Raw genomic sequence first — 13,792 nt, forward strand, 5'->3', positions numbered from 1 at the left:
TGTTACAACAGACTAGTTATCTGTTGCAATAGGATAAATATTTGTTGCAACATATTAGTAATCTGTTGTAACAGAATTTGAATTCAATTCCAACAGATGTGTCATCTTTTGCAACAGGATAAATATCTGTTGCAACAGATTAGTAACCTGTTGCAACAAAATCTAAACTTGATTTCAACAGATGCATCGTCTATTGCAACAAGTAAGTCATCTGTCGTAATAGGTTAATTATCTGTTGTAACATGTCACTCATCTGTTGGAATCAACTTCAAAGGTTTCTTAGAACTGTAACATCTATCCCAACAGGCGCTTCATCTGTTGCAACATATGTATAGTTTATTGTAATATATGATTCACCTGTTACAACAGATGACTCGTCTATTGAAATCAGCTTCAGGAGCGTAACATAAATCCCAACAGGTAAATAATCTGTTGCGACTGATCACTTACCTATTGTAACTTATTTTTCACTTGCTGCAACAGATTACACATCTGTTGGGATTCATATTATGGCACTATGAAATCACTATTAACTTTTTTTTAATAAATAACTTTATTTAGGTACCACTAATGGAGGGATCATTAACAAAAGGGGTGGATTGTCATGGTTAATGGATCGAGATGAGTAATCAATATGTATGGCGTTGGAGAAAGGGTAAAATGCTAGAGACGATAGCTATGACAGTCCAAAGTGATGTTTTGTTTGATGATTTTGTGAACTTAATCATCAGCTATTGTGGTCTGAATTATCAACCGGAAGAACTCGTCACCAGCTACATATACAACTCCTTTGAAAATCAGAGGGTACAACCTTTCAAGATAACCGATCAGGTTTGATTGTGTGCTTATCTTAGTGATTCATCCAGTTCGGTGTTAAGGGCGTACGTGATTGAAAAGACGAGAGAGAATAAGAACCAGAATGTAGAAAAAGAACAACAACAAGACATCTTTGATGATAGGTTGGATGATCAAGGCATGAATATTCCAAATAATGATCAAACACCTACGCCTGTTGATGCAACCAATACGGTGGGCAGTTTTTCTCGATCGACACAGTCTAGCAATCGTCAATACGATGAGACTGAATTTTACAAGAGAATTTCATTCAAGGACAAGAAAGAACTATCAACTACTTTATTTATTTCTTGCTTGAAAAAAGTTTTCAGAATAATGAAGGTGATTAATTCGAGCAAAGTCTTTTTCTATAAATGTGCTAATCCAAACTGCAAATGGTGGTTGAGAGCGGTGAAGTACTTAAGTTCTGACAGATTCTTCATTCACAAACATGAAAAGTACCACACATGTGGTTCGGAGCACATCTCGGGCCAAAATCCTCACGCCACGGCAAAGGTCCTCAGCGAATATTTCAAGAATAGATTCCCTAATGGCAAAGACCCTTCTACAAGGGTTATGTATATACGGCCATGGGGATTTCCAATGACTTGGTTAGGGGACACATGAGCATGGGTATGCAGTCCTCAATGTCTACCATTACATGCCTGAGTCCACAAATCCCGGAAGTAAGACGGCATTGCATGTTGATGAAAATGAAAGGTTCAAGTATTTTTTGTATTCTATGGTGCTTGGATTCAAGTTTTTAGACATTTGAGAAAAGGCATAGCCATCGATGGTACCTTTTTGATGAACAGGTATAATGGAGTTTTGCTAGAGGCGATGGCGCAGGATGTGGAGAATCACATCTTTCCTGTCGCTTTTTGTGTAGCAGACAAGGAATGTGATGCCTCTTATAGATATTTTTTGGAACAACTGCGAAGCTACGTTGAAGATATCGAAGAGTTGTATTTTATTTCGGACAAGCATCCAAGCATTCCAAAGATGAGTTCAATTTTCTTCACTTCAGCTCACTTTGGTTGTTGTATCAGGCATCTTGGAGAGAACATTTGAACCAACTTTTGCGATGAAAGAGTCATGACTCTTTTTTATAGAGCAGCTAAAGCATATAGTAGAGAGGAGTTTTCAGACCATTTCAATCAAATAGCAGATATGCATCCCAAAGCAGTAGAACATCTCGTACATGTCGATTTCGAGAGATAGAGCTGGGTATTTTGTCTGGCAAATAGGTACATTCTTATGAATTTAATGTCTTGTTTGAGTTACAAGTTTAGTATAATATCGTACTACGTTATTCTTTTGTATAGGTACGATATTATGACGTCAAACATAGCTTAATCATTGAATTCATTGTTTGGTGATGAAAGAGAATTTCCCATCGCGGCTCTGTTTGAAATAATAAATAAGAAGTATGACTAATTTTTTCACAAAAGGTGTGTTGAGTTCGAGGACGCAGGACCCCATTTGTTCTAGAAGAAGAAAAAATAAGATCAACGAACATCAGTCTGGGGAATAGGTTATTATCTCATCAAATAGAAGATTATATGTTCAGTATCAACGGTTATGGTGATGTTGCCACGGTCGATCTTCAAACAAGATCTTGTACGTGTAGAGTTTTTGACTTGGACAAAATACCCTGTCCACATGCTATGGCAGTGCTTTGATCTCAATACGGTGCAAAATATGAAACTAAAATTTATGAGCACTCCTCTCCATATTATTCATGGAAAAATATACAATGGCATATAGTGGGCATATTACTCCGGTGCCTTCCGAAGAATCTTGGGTTGTTTCTGTAGAGCTTTTGGGGAGATTAATACCTCCTTCATATATTGACCTAAGCACTATCAAACAGGAAATAAAGCCATATAAGAGGAGGCGTGGAGTTAGAGAATCATTTTCATCAAGAAGAAACAAGTGCTCCGTATGTAAGAGCGTTGGCCACAAAAGAACTACATGCCCGGATCGTAATCCATCATGATCGTTGTAAGTACAAAAACTTATTTTGTTGTTTGTTGTGGACTTTTATATATTTAACTCATTATTGTGAACGTAAATGTTGTTATTTATTATATAAAATATCTTTGTTAATAATTTGTGCATCAATAAAAAGAGGCAAAAATTGAACTAAATACAACAGACCACAGAATTATTTTCAACAGATTACCCATCTGTTACAATAGATAACGCATCTGTTGTAACGGATGGACATTAGCTGGAAAAAAACAACACAATTCATCAAACTAGAATGTTTTCCTCCAACAGATGACAAATCTGTCGTAACAGATGAATTATCTATTGACAGAAACCAATTAATGACCATTCTGTTCCAACTCATGGTCCATTTGTTGAAAGAACTCAAAAGATAAAATTGCTATTGCTACTGAATTCAAAATTTCTCCTTACCTCCAACCGTCAACATTTTAACATATTTAGAAGAAGAAATAGACAGAATAAAAATTAAATAAGAATTAAAAAGCCAAAGTCGACCAAAAATAATTTTTTTATTAAACGAAAAATAAAATACATTAGGTATAGATACGATATAGAAAAATTAAAATACATACGCTAAAAGAAAAAACACATTCTTATTATTATCATCATCATCATCATTATTAGTGCTAGTCGGCCAATCGTCAACTGACAGCAGCAGGGCCCTCATCAGCCTCTGCATCTCTCTGAACATCCTTGCTCTCACAGAGACTAACTCTCTCTGCAGGCCGTTAACCTACCTTTGAAGTTCTTGCACAGTGTCGCGCAGAATAGCAATGTTCCAATCAGGATTAACCATATCTAGAACATGCATGAATTAACAAAAAATGTAAACAGAAAAGTAAAGAAAAAATTCCAAATGTAATACAATGTATACTACCAACTGGTAGATTTATACAAAAAAAAACTTACCTCAACGAGAAAGAAACATGCTCTTTGAATAGAAGTGGTTGAAGATGTAATACAAAAAGACAAAATGCAAGAAATAAATAAAAGTGGAGTAGAATAAAGATTAAGGAGGTACCTATTTATAGAGGATTGAACCTGAATGTGTTAGGAAAAAAAGCACGATTGTTCAGCTCCATTGTATTAATTGCATTCAAACTGCTGAATTTTTGTTTTATGTGAAAAGTCATGACTTTTTTTTACATTAAAACTTATCACCTTTTCAAAATGGTTTAAGACTTAATAACAACCATTATTATTGAGCTGTTGCAATAGATCGTCCATCTCTTACAATAAATAACCCACTGTCGCAACAGATTTACCATTTGTTGCAACTAATGGTCTGTATGTGCAACAGATGAGACATCTATTGCAATATATGGATTATCTATTGCGATAGATGGACCATCTGTTATTGGAGATATTTTCATTTCTCCTAACAGCTAATTCGTCAGTTGCAACAAATGGGGAATTGATTCATTAACTGTTTTGAATGTGTTAGACAAAAAGTCACGACTGTTCACCTCTTTTTTAATAGTCATCACATACCTTAATTAATCCAAATTAGTGACTGTTTTATTATATAAACAGATTTAAAAACAAAAAATATGAAAAGTCATGACTTGTAGCACTTTTTTTTTCTTGATGGGCAAGTAGTCCTCTGACATTGAAGATGGTTACACTTTAAGCCTCCATAATCTTGCACACTACTTAATGATGGGAAATGAAGAATAAAAACTATCTTACATTGATGGGTTAGAAAAAATAAGGTGCGTGCAGATGAATGGATCCACTTTCATGCATTGGAGTTATGTATTATTGATCAGCCTATCGTGACAGGCACACATAAAGTACAATGATTTTGTGAATACAGTCTTTTATCAATTAGACATTGATCCTTTAAATAAGATCCTAAATTTTACAGTTTACTTTGATAGGTGTGAAATGATAAGGCTGAAGGGTTCCATGACAGTGGTTCCGATACCCTATTACAATTTAATGATGGTTTTGCTCATGTTTATGTGTCAAGTTTGGAGAAGGGTTCAATTTTTTAGTGGCAGTGTAAATATCCAATAGTGATTGAATCGATTTTAATGGTGCAATGGAATTTTGAAAGGCCTTCGAAGCCTCATGCTGTAGCAAATAAAAAAACCAGTAGAAATTCTCCTGGTCTAAATTTATATGGATGGGTTGCTCAAGGAGACTACTATGCATCAAAATATGGTTGGGAGAATAACTATACAGGAAAGGAGAGATGGAGATAACTATATATAATCTTAGTCCTTGTTTAAGAGGCAACACAGGGAAGCAAGTAAGGAACTTTTAGAGAATCTGGCCAATGAAATTGACTTGAGAGATGAAAAATTGAATGAGCTTCAAAAGTGGAAGTGTATTCAAATATTAAAATTCGTCAGTCGTTCTTGAAAAAAAACTGCTCAAGAGGAATGGAGCTGAATAATTTACTAGGAACTGCGACTAGAGAGCGTGGCCTCAATGAAGACCCACAAAGTATAGGAACAAAACTCTAAAGAAGCATCTTGGCGAGCACAGAGGATTGGTAAGATTTTCAGTCAAGAATAAAACATGAGCCAACAACTCCATAAGTAAAAATAAGGGAAGCCAAGGCATCAATTTCTGAAGTCTAACTTGCATCCCATGCCTTCTGTTTGTGGTTCTGATCAGGTCAATGCCAGTAGAAATAAAAAGGTCTGAAGTTGGGCATAAATCCCATGCCTTGTTGTTTCCACTGCCTTTGACCAAACTAGAGCCATAAACAGGAGGCATGAGATGCAAGTTTAACTTGAGAAATTGCCACCTTGGCTTGATCCCTTATTTTTACTTCAAGAGTTATTGGTTCAGGTTTCTTTCCTGACTGATTATCTTACCACCATCGGTGCTCATAAAGCTACAACCTTAGAGTTCTGGTCCTGCATTTTTTGAGTCTTCATTTAGGCCACGCTAGCTAGTTGCAGTCCTTTAACAAAGTACACAGCTACAATCCACTTCAGCATTTTTCTTTTAGAAACGGACCGATGGATATTCATTTTTGGATACACTTTCACATTTACAGCTCATTCAATTTTTTCATTTTTCATGTAAATTTCATCATCCAGTTTCACTACACTTTCCTTTCTACTTTGTGTTTCTTCTTTAATAAAGTCTGAGTTGATATATGGTCTCCTCCATCTCTCCTTTCCCACTCAGGTATTCTTCCAATCATCATTTGCTATATAATAGTCTCCTCGAGCAACCCATCTATATACATCTGGACCAGAGCAATAACTATATTTATTTTCATTCTTATTAGCAGCAGTGTGAGGCTTCAGAGGCCTTTTAAAAGTCCATTGAACCCTTAAAATCAATCCAATAACTATTTGAATGTTTACACTGCCACCAAAAACTTAAACCCTTCTCCAAACTTGACACATAAATATTATCAAAATCTTTATTAAACCGCAAGAGGGTATTGACACCATCTACTTGGTTGCTCAGCCTTACCAGTTTGAACCTAACAATCTTACTGTAAAATGCCATATCTTGTTTGAAAGATTAACGCCAAATAGGTAAAGAACTAACATTAACAAAATCAGTGTACTGGATGCGTGTTTTTACGATAAGTTGATCAGTAATACATACCTCCCACATATGAAGGTTCCATATGAAAACAACTTATTCCTCCAAACCCATCTTTACTCTAGCCTTTAATGCTAGTCGGGCAAAAGTTGATCCTATTTCACTTTATTTTATCTTCAAATAAGAGAAAACATTTGATGTCAAACAAGAGAAGAACAAAAAGAACACTACAAAAGTGTAACACAAAATTGAATGAATCATCAAATGACCCATATGATGTAATAGATTCCTCATCTGTTCAATAAATAAGTCATCTGTTGAAACAGGCGACGCATCTGTGGCAATAGATGTATAACATATTGCAACAGATGGGTCATCTATTGGAATAAATCAATCCAGCCTTGCTACTGGTTTGATTTCTTCCAACAGCTACTCCGTCTGTTCCAATAACAGATTCATTAGTTGCAACAATTGAGGAAGCTGTTGCAATACCACCAATAATATCAATAATAATATCAACAACAAAGAAACAACACCATATATTCCAACACCATCAACAACACAAACACCACATGTTCTAACAACACTAATACCCTTAACAACAGCATCACCAAATTAACAGACAAAAGATATAAAAAAAGGATATTGACAACAAGGCTTTTTAAGTTCTCCCAACATATGACTTTTTCTTGTATATTTTAATAAAAACAATGGTTCATTCATTCAAGACTTAAAAGTCACCTTTCGTTCAATTTTCTCAATAAAAAAGAAAATGGTAATGAGTAAATTAATAATAACAACAGATGTAAATATCTAATTTTAAAAACATACAAAGAAGATGACGAGAAGGAAAAAGCAATAGTGAACCATACCTACAATGTCAAAAAAGCAAAGCGATCAGAACTCCCATTTCAGTTGAGAAAAGATATTGATCGGTGTAGATTTGAAAGGATCCTCATGTGAAAGAGGATAAAAAAGAGAGGAAAAAAGGAGACGGTTGTGATTACCCTAAAGATGAGAGAAAATTTTTTTTGAATAAAGAATAAAAGAGAGATATGTTAAGTTAATTTGTGGCTGAAGGAGAGAGAATTATAGAGATGGGTTTTAAACATTCATTAATAACTTTGAGGGGAACGAGGAGACGGTGACATTGAAAAGACAAGATAAGACTACTCAAGGAGGAGATTTTTGAGTTATCTAAGTAATATTTTTATTGCCTTAGTATTTTATCTTTTTTATCTCGGACAGAAAATTAGCAAATTATTTTAAAATAAAAAAAGATCTTAAAACATATAAGTCATCTGTTGCAAGAGATGACAATTTTTGTTTGAAAATTTTCAACAACTCAGTCATCTGTCACAACAGATGGCAATGCCTATTTGATAATTTATAACAGATAGTTAATCTGTTGTAATAGATGACATAATCTGTTTGATAAATTTCAATAGATAAGTCATTTGTTGCATCAGGATGAACATTTTTTTCATACAAATTCAATTGATTTCATATGTTCAACTCCAACTTCAATTGATTTAGCTAGAATTAGGGGTGAGTTTATAGGGTCAATACAACTTCAATTGAGTCTTTAACAATTGCATGATGTTGGTATTGCATTTCTCCCGACTTGAGTCATTGATCGATCACTCTAAGCTGAAATGATTCTTATTATCTTATTATCAAACTAATACCTAAATTGATTTAGCTAGATCAGGGGTGAGTTCATAGGGTCAACTACAACTTCAATTGAGTTTTTGGCAATTGCATGATGTTGGTATTGCATTTCTCCCGACCTGAGTCATCGATCGATCACTCTGAGTTGTAACAATTCTTATCACCTCATTATCAAGCTAATACCTAAATTGATTTAGATAGAACTAGGGGTGCGTTCATAGGGTCAACTATAACTTTAATTAAGTCTTTGATAATTGCATAATGTTGGTATTGCATTCCTCCTGAATTGAGTTGTCGACCAATCTCTCTGAGTTAAAATGATTCTTATTGCCTTATTATCAAGCTAATACCTTAATTGATTTATCTAGAACTAGGGGTGACTTCATAGGGTCAACTATAACTTCAATTAAGTCTTTGGAAATTGCATGATGTTGGTATTGCTTTCCTCTCGACCTGAGTCATTGATCGATCACTCTGAGCTGAAACGATTCTTATTACCTCATTATCAAGCTAATACCTAAATTGATTTAGCTATAACTAGGGGTGAGTTCATACGGTCAACTACAACTTAAATTGAGTCTTTGAAAATTGTATTATGTTGGTATTGCGTTCCTCCCAACCTGAGTCATAGATCGATCGCTTTGAGTTGAAACAATTCTTATTACCTCATTATCAAGCTAATACCTAAAATTCATCAGTATTCCAGTTGAACTTAATGCACTTTATTATGATGAAACGGTTAAAATTTACGTATATCTTTTAAAATTTTAAAAAATAATTAAGATCAATTCAAACCAAATTAACATTTTCAAACTTATCATTCTTTTCCAAAATGCAAATCAACCCATACAAATCATCCATTTGCGGGAAAAATATTTCATCATTTCAAATCTTGAGTTGTCACTTTTTTCTTTCTCTCTCACCAATATAGACAACAAATACTCAATAAATTGCTCAACCCTTCACAACACATTAATTTTCTTCCCATTTTCGACGACATAGGTGTTATTTTTGACTTTATTCTTGCTTGTATCCATCATTTTCTCTATCTTCGTAGGTAACAGAGTTTGAGAAGAGTTCTATACTTGTTTTTTCCTAAAAATTAGGTCTTTTAAGTTAATGATGAAAAAAAGACTTTTAGTTGTATTATCTCCGAGAATGGATTTACAAATTTGAGTTTTGATGGTAAAATCATAGGAAGAACCCGAGAAAACCCTAGTTTTTGTCACAGTATTTTGTTGACTATGGTGGTATCATTGGATGGTGTTTTTGATATTGGTGGTCATGGTGTTGGTGTTGGTGGTTGTCGTGGTGGCACTGGTGGTGCTTGTGGTGGCTGTTGGTGGCACTGGTTGGTGGTGTTTATGGTGGCTGTTGGTGGTGTCAGTATTGGTGGTGTTTGTAATGTATTTTTTAAAATTTATGCATACATCGATTGTAATGTAATTTTTGTTTTTCTGTTGTTTGTAGGTAAAATATGTCTCCCAAAAGAAAAAAAAGTGAAAGTGGATCAACTTTTGACCACCTAAGAAAAGGCTACAGTACAGAGGGATTAGGAGGAGCTTCTTGGACAAGAGTTTCTTGAACAATCTCAGTCCGGGAAAAGTGAAGCTAAGAAAAAATATAAAAATGATGTTGAGGGAGGTGGACAAGGATTTGTAGATGGTGATGAGGAAGAAAAAGATAAATAAGAAGAGAAGGAAGTAGAAAGTGAGAAAGAGGATGATCATTAATATGATGATAATGCATCACCAATGGGGCGTGAATTAATATTAAAATACTAGCATGATCCTATCAAAACTATTAGTATTAACAGGTTTTAAGTTGCAATGCTGATAGATGACCATGTAGAACTAACTGGTGATCTTGTACTTAAATGTCAGTTGGGGAAACCTTTTGATGACTTTAGGAAAACTATAAATAATGAAAACATAGACGAACTTTTTAAACAGAGCTGGTTTGGACACTTTCTTGAGCTGACCACACTACCCATTTCTAAATGACCATGTTATATGGTCTTCTTAAGCGTAGGATCAAGTACGTCGAGGATGATAAAGATTTGAAGGAGAGGGAAAAAGATGGATGAAATCTGGATCAACTACTGTAGCATGTCGATTTGTTTTGGCTTGAAAGAGTTTGCCATAGTGATGGGCTTGAGATGCGATTGTCTAGAAAAACCTCTCACCAAGGAAACACCACACAAAAGGTCCAAGGAATGCAGGACAACCAAACCACCACCATCAAATATAGGGAAGGCATTATCCCAGCAACCACCCACCAAAACCAACAAACGCAAGGAAAAAATAGATGGACTGTTGGACATTGATGGACGTGGGTACAAAGACAATAAGTTGATAAAACATCTCAAGGATAAAACCATATCAAAGAAGTCCAAGGAGCAATTGTGCATAGTTTGATTTTCCCATTTCGTTATATTGACAAGAGATGTCAACAAAGTCATAGAAGATAATTTGTTGAAGCTTGCTGAGGATTTTAAGAATTCAATAATTATCTCTGAGGATATGACAGCTACTACTTGACTGTCAAATATTTACTGATAAAGTTATCCCCAAAGATGATCACATTATACGACTTTCCTTGGGCTTTCATGGTAAATTTAATCACTATTTGTTTATTCATCCATTAATTTATATTGAATAATTATTACTTTTTTTTTTTGCCTCCTGTTTTCATTTTTTAGGGTTGGGCATTTGAAGTCATTCCTCACTTTCGAAAGCAGGTCAAGGATTACCCGAATAGGTTTCTCCTCTAAGGATCCTTAGGTGGTTAGCTGCAAAGAGCAACATAAGAATTAAGGAGGCTGATCTCTTTAACCTTCTGAATGATATAGTACGTCTTCTTTCAAGTAAAATAATTTGACCCAAAGAAAGATATGGAAAAAGATGTGACATCTGTTGCGACAGATGGGTTATCTATTAAAACAGATTACCCATCCACTACAACTAGTACAACAAATGGGTAATTTGTTGCGATAGGTGATTCATATTTCGCATTAAATTACTCATCTGTTATTTTGGTTCTCTGATCCCGAATCAATAGATTACCCATCTATTGTAAATTATACAACAGATGGGTAATTTGATGCAATATATTATGAATTTCTTGCAACAGATAGATCAGCTGTTTCGACAGCAAGATCATCTGTTGCATAAGTTGTCTGTGTTAACATGTAACCCAACTAACTACAAATTATTAAATGATTAAAATGTATCTGTCTTTTTTTTATAGGTTGTGCATCCATGGATCTTGCCTACTAAGCAAGAGTTGGGGATGACTTCTTTTATTACTCTAGGTTTTGTTGATACAATAGAAGACACGGTGGAGTTAATAAATAAGAAATTGACTGGATAAACAGCCATAAGAAGAGCAGTTAGGCAAGGTTAGCCTAATGTTGAGGCTCTTCATGACCAACCTACTGCAATAGATCCGGGTGCTTCTTCTAGGGGTATTGCTGGTGAAGTTGTTGATATTGGTGGCAGGCATGCTGATGCTGCTGCCAGTCATAATGATGAGCATGCTGATGCTTAAGAAAAAATAAATATATTTGAAAACACCCCTTTTATGGGTCCCTCTCACCCTAAACAGGTCCCTCTCACCCTTACACCGTCCCTCTCACCCCTCTTCACCCTCATATTCTCGTTGTAAATGCGAAGAGTGCAAGGAAAACCAGGATAAATTCTTTGAAAAAGTAGAGGCTATCACTAAAGTTGTTGAGGAATAACTCTTTGAAAAGTAGAGGCTATCGCTAAAGCTGTTGAGGAATTGAAATCCAAGAGGCGTGTCATACCATCTAAGAAGGTGAGGAGCCATACACTCCTACAGTGGTGGTTGGGAGGAAGAAATAAGCAATTAGCCAAGTAATCTCCAATCTAAAATAAAAAAAATTGCAACTCCTTCCTCTCCAAAAGTTATTAAAGTGAGGGGTCACTTAAGAAGGTGAATATATACGCGGAACTTGGCGCCAAAGAGAAAAGGGATCTGCGACGGGCCAAGAATACCAATCAAAGAGCACAAGATTACCCCATCCATACCTTTTCCGCCCGAGACTTCAAGAGTATGACAGATATGCGTACGCAGTACGTTGACAAGGTAAGTTTACTTTTCCTAACCTAGCCTTCTAGTCTACTTCATGAAGAAGAAGCTACGTAATAGATGTGTCATCTGTTGCAACAACTGTGTATTCTGGTGCAACTTGTGGTAGTTTTATTGCAACATATTACCCATCTCTTACATAAGTTGCGTTAGATGGGTAATTTGTGAACAGATTCAGAGAACCCTCTACAACAGATGAACCATCTGTTGTATCTTTCCATTATGTTTTTTTTTTCAATTACTAACCTATTTAAAAATTGACTTGTTATATCACAGTATGTTGAAGAAATTCTCTGCCTCATGAGGGGCAGACAATTAGCGTACTCGGAAGCTTATGATGCTGCTGAAAAGATAATGGACCTAGACTTTTACAATAGTTTCAAGGATAGGTACGGTGATCTCAGTAAGCTAGCGTCAATTCTCGGTGGTGCGGGATTTAATTTATTAGTTTCTGAGTTCCAATGGGATGAAGAAATGATAAAATATGTTAGATGAAAGAGGTCAGATCCACATGACAAGAGATGGACTGAGGAAAAAAGGATTCTTGGAGTCATGAATGTGGACATCATATGTTATCGGGATGTTGAGATACTACTCGAGGAGGGAAAGATCAAGGTTTATGACTGCAACTTACCTGCCTTGGACGAGGCCAATTTTTTTACCCACATGCAACCACTATTGGAGTTGTTCTCCATCTTGTTGAGGTAGAGTAAACTGATGGATCATTTGCTAGCGGGAGTGTTGATGAAGCAACCATGGGATTTTGAAGGTCGAAACAAGGACATGGACTTTCAAAAAAATAAAATCGGTGCCACGTGCGGTTCGCACACATTTGCACATGTCGAATGTTTGTTGACCGACACATAATGGCCGAGCCAACGATCTTTCTGTGCGACAACGCTGTAGAAAATATGCAAAAGGGCTGGGCTTATGAGGTACTAATTGGATGCTTGGAGCTTGTATATAAAGAAGAGCCTGTACAATAATAATTTTTTATTTCAAGTCACTTCAGTTTACACACTTTACATGCTTACTACTAGAAAACATCATTTTTTCGATGGCTGATTTAGTCGGAAAGTAAGATAGTTCCGACTACTTTCCAACTATTTCATGGTAGTCGGAATATAGCTTGTCGAAAAAATATTTTCGACTACTTTAGTCAGAAATTTCCGACTACCATAATCGGAAATGTAGTCGGAAATTTAATAAATATTTATTTAATAATTATAAATATTCCGACTACTCTAGTAGGAAATTTACTAAATAATTATTTAATAATTATAAACCGTCCGACTGCGGTAGTCGAAAATTTAATAAATAATTATTTAATAATTATAATTATTTCGATTACTCTAGTCAAAAATTTAATAAATAATTATTTAGTAATTGTACTTATTTTGACTACTGTAGTCTAAAATTTAATAAATAATTATTTAATAATTATAATTATTCCAACTACTATAGTCGAAAATTTAATAAATAATTATTTAATAATTATAATTATTTCGACTATTGTAGTAAAAAATTTAATAAATAATTATCTAATAATTATAATTATTTCGACTACAGTAGTAAAAAATTTAATAAATAATTATTTAATAATTATAATCATTCCGACTACTGTAGTCGGAACATTAATATTTAT

This window comes from Capsicum annuum, chromosome 6 (assembly GCF_002878395.1).
Source record: "Capsicum annuum cultivar UCD-10X-F1 chromosome 6, UCD10Xv1.1, whole genome shotgun sequence".
NCBI classification, from domain to species: domain Eukaryota; kingdom Viridiplantae; phylum Streptophyta; class Magnoliopsida; order Solanales; family Solanaceae; genus Capsicum; species Capsicum annuum.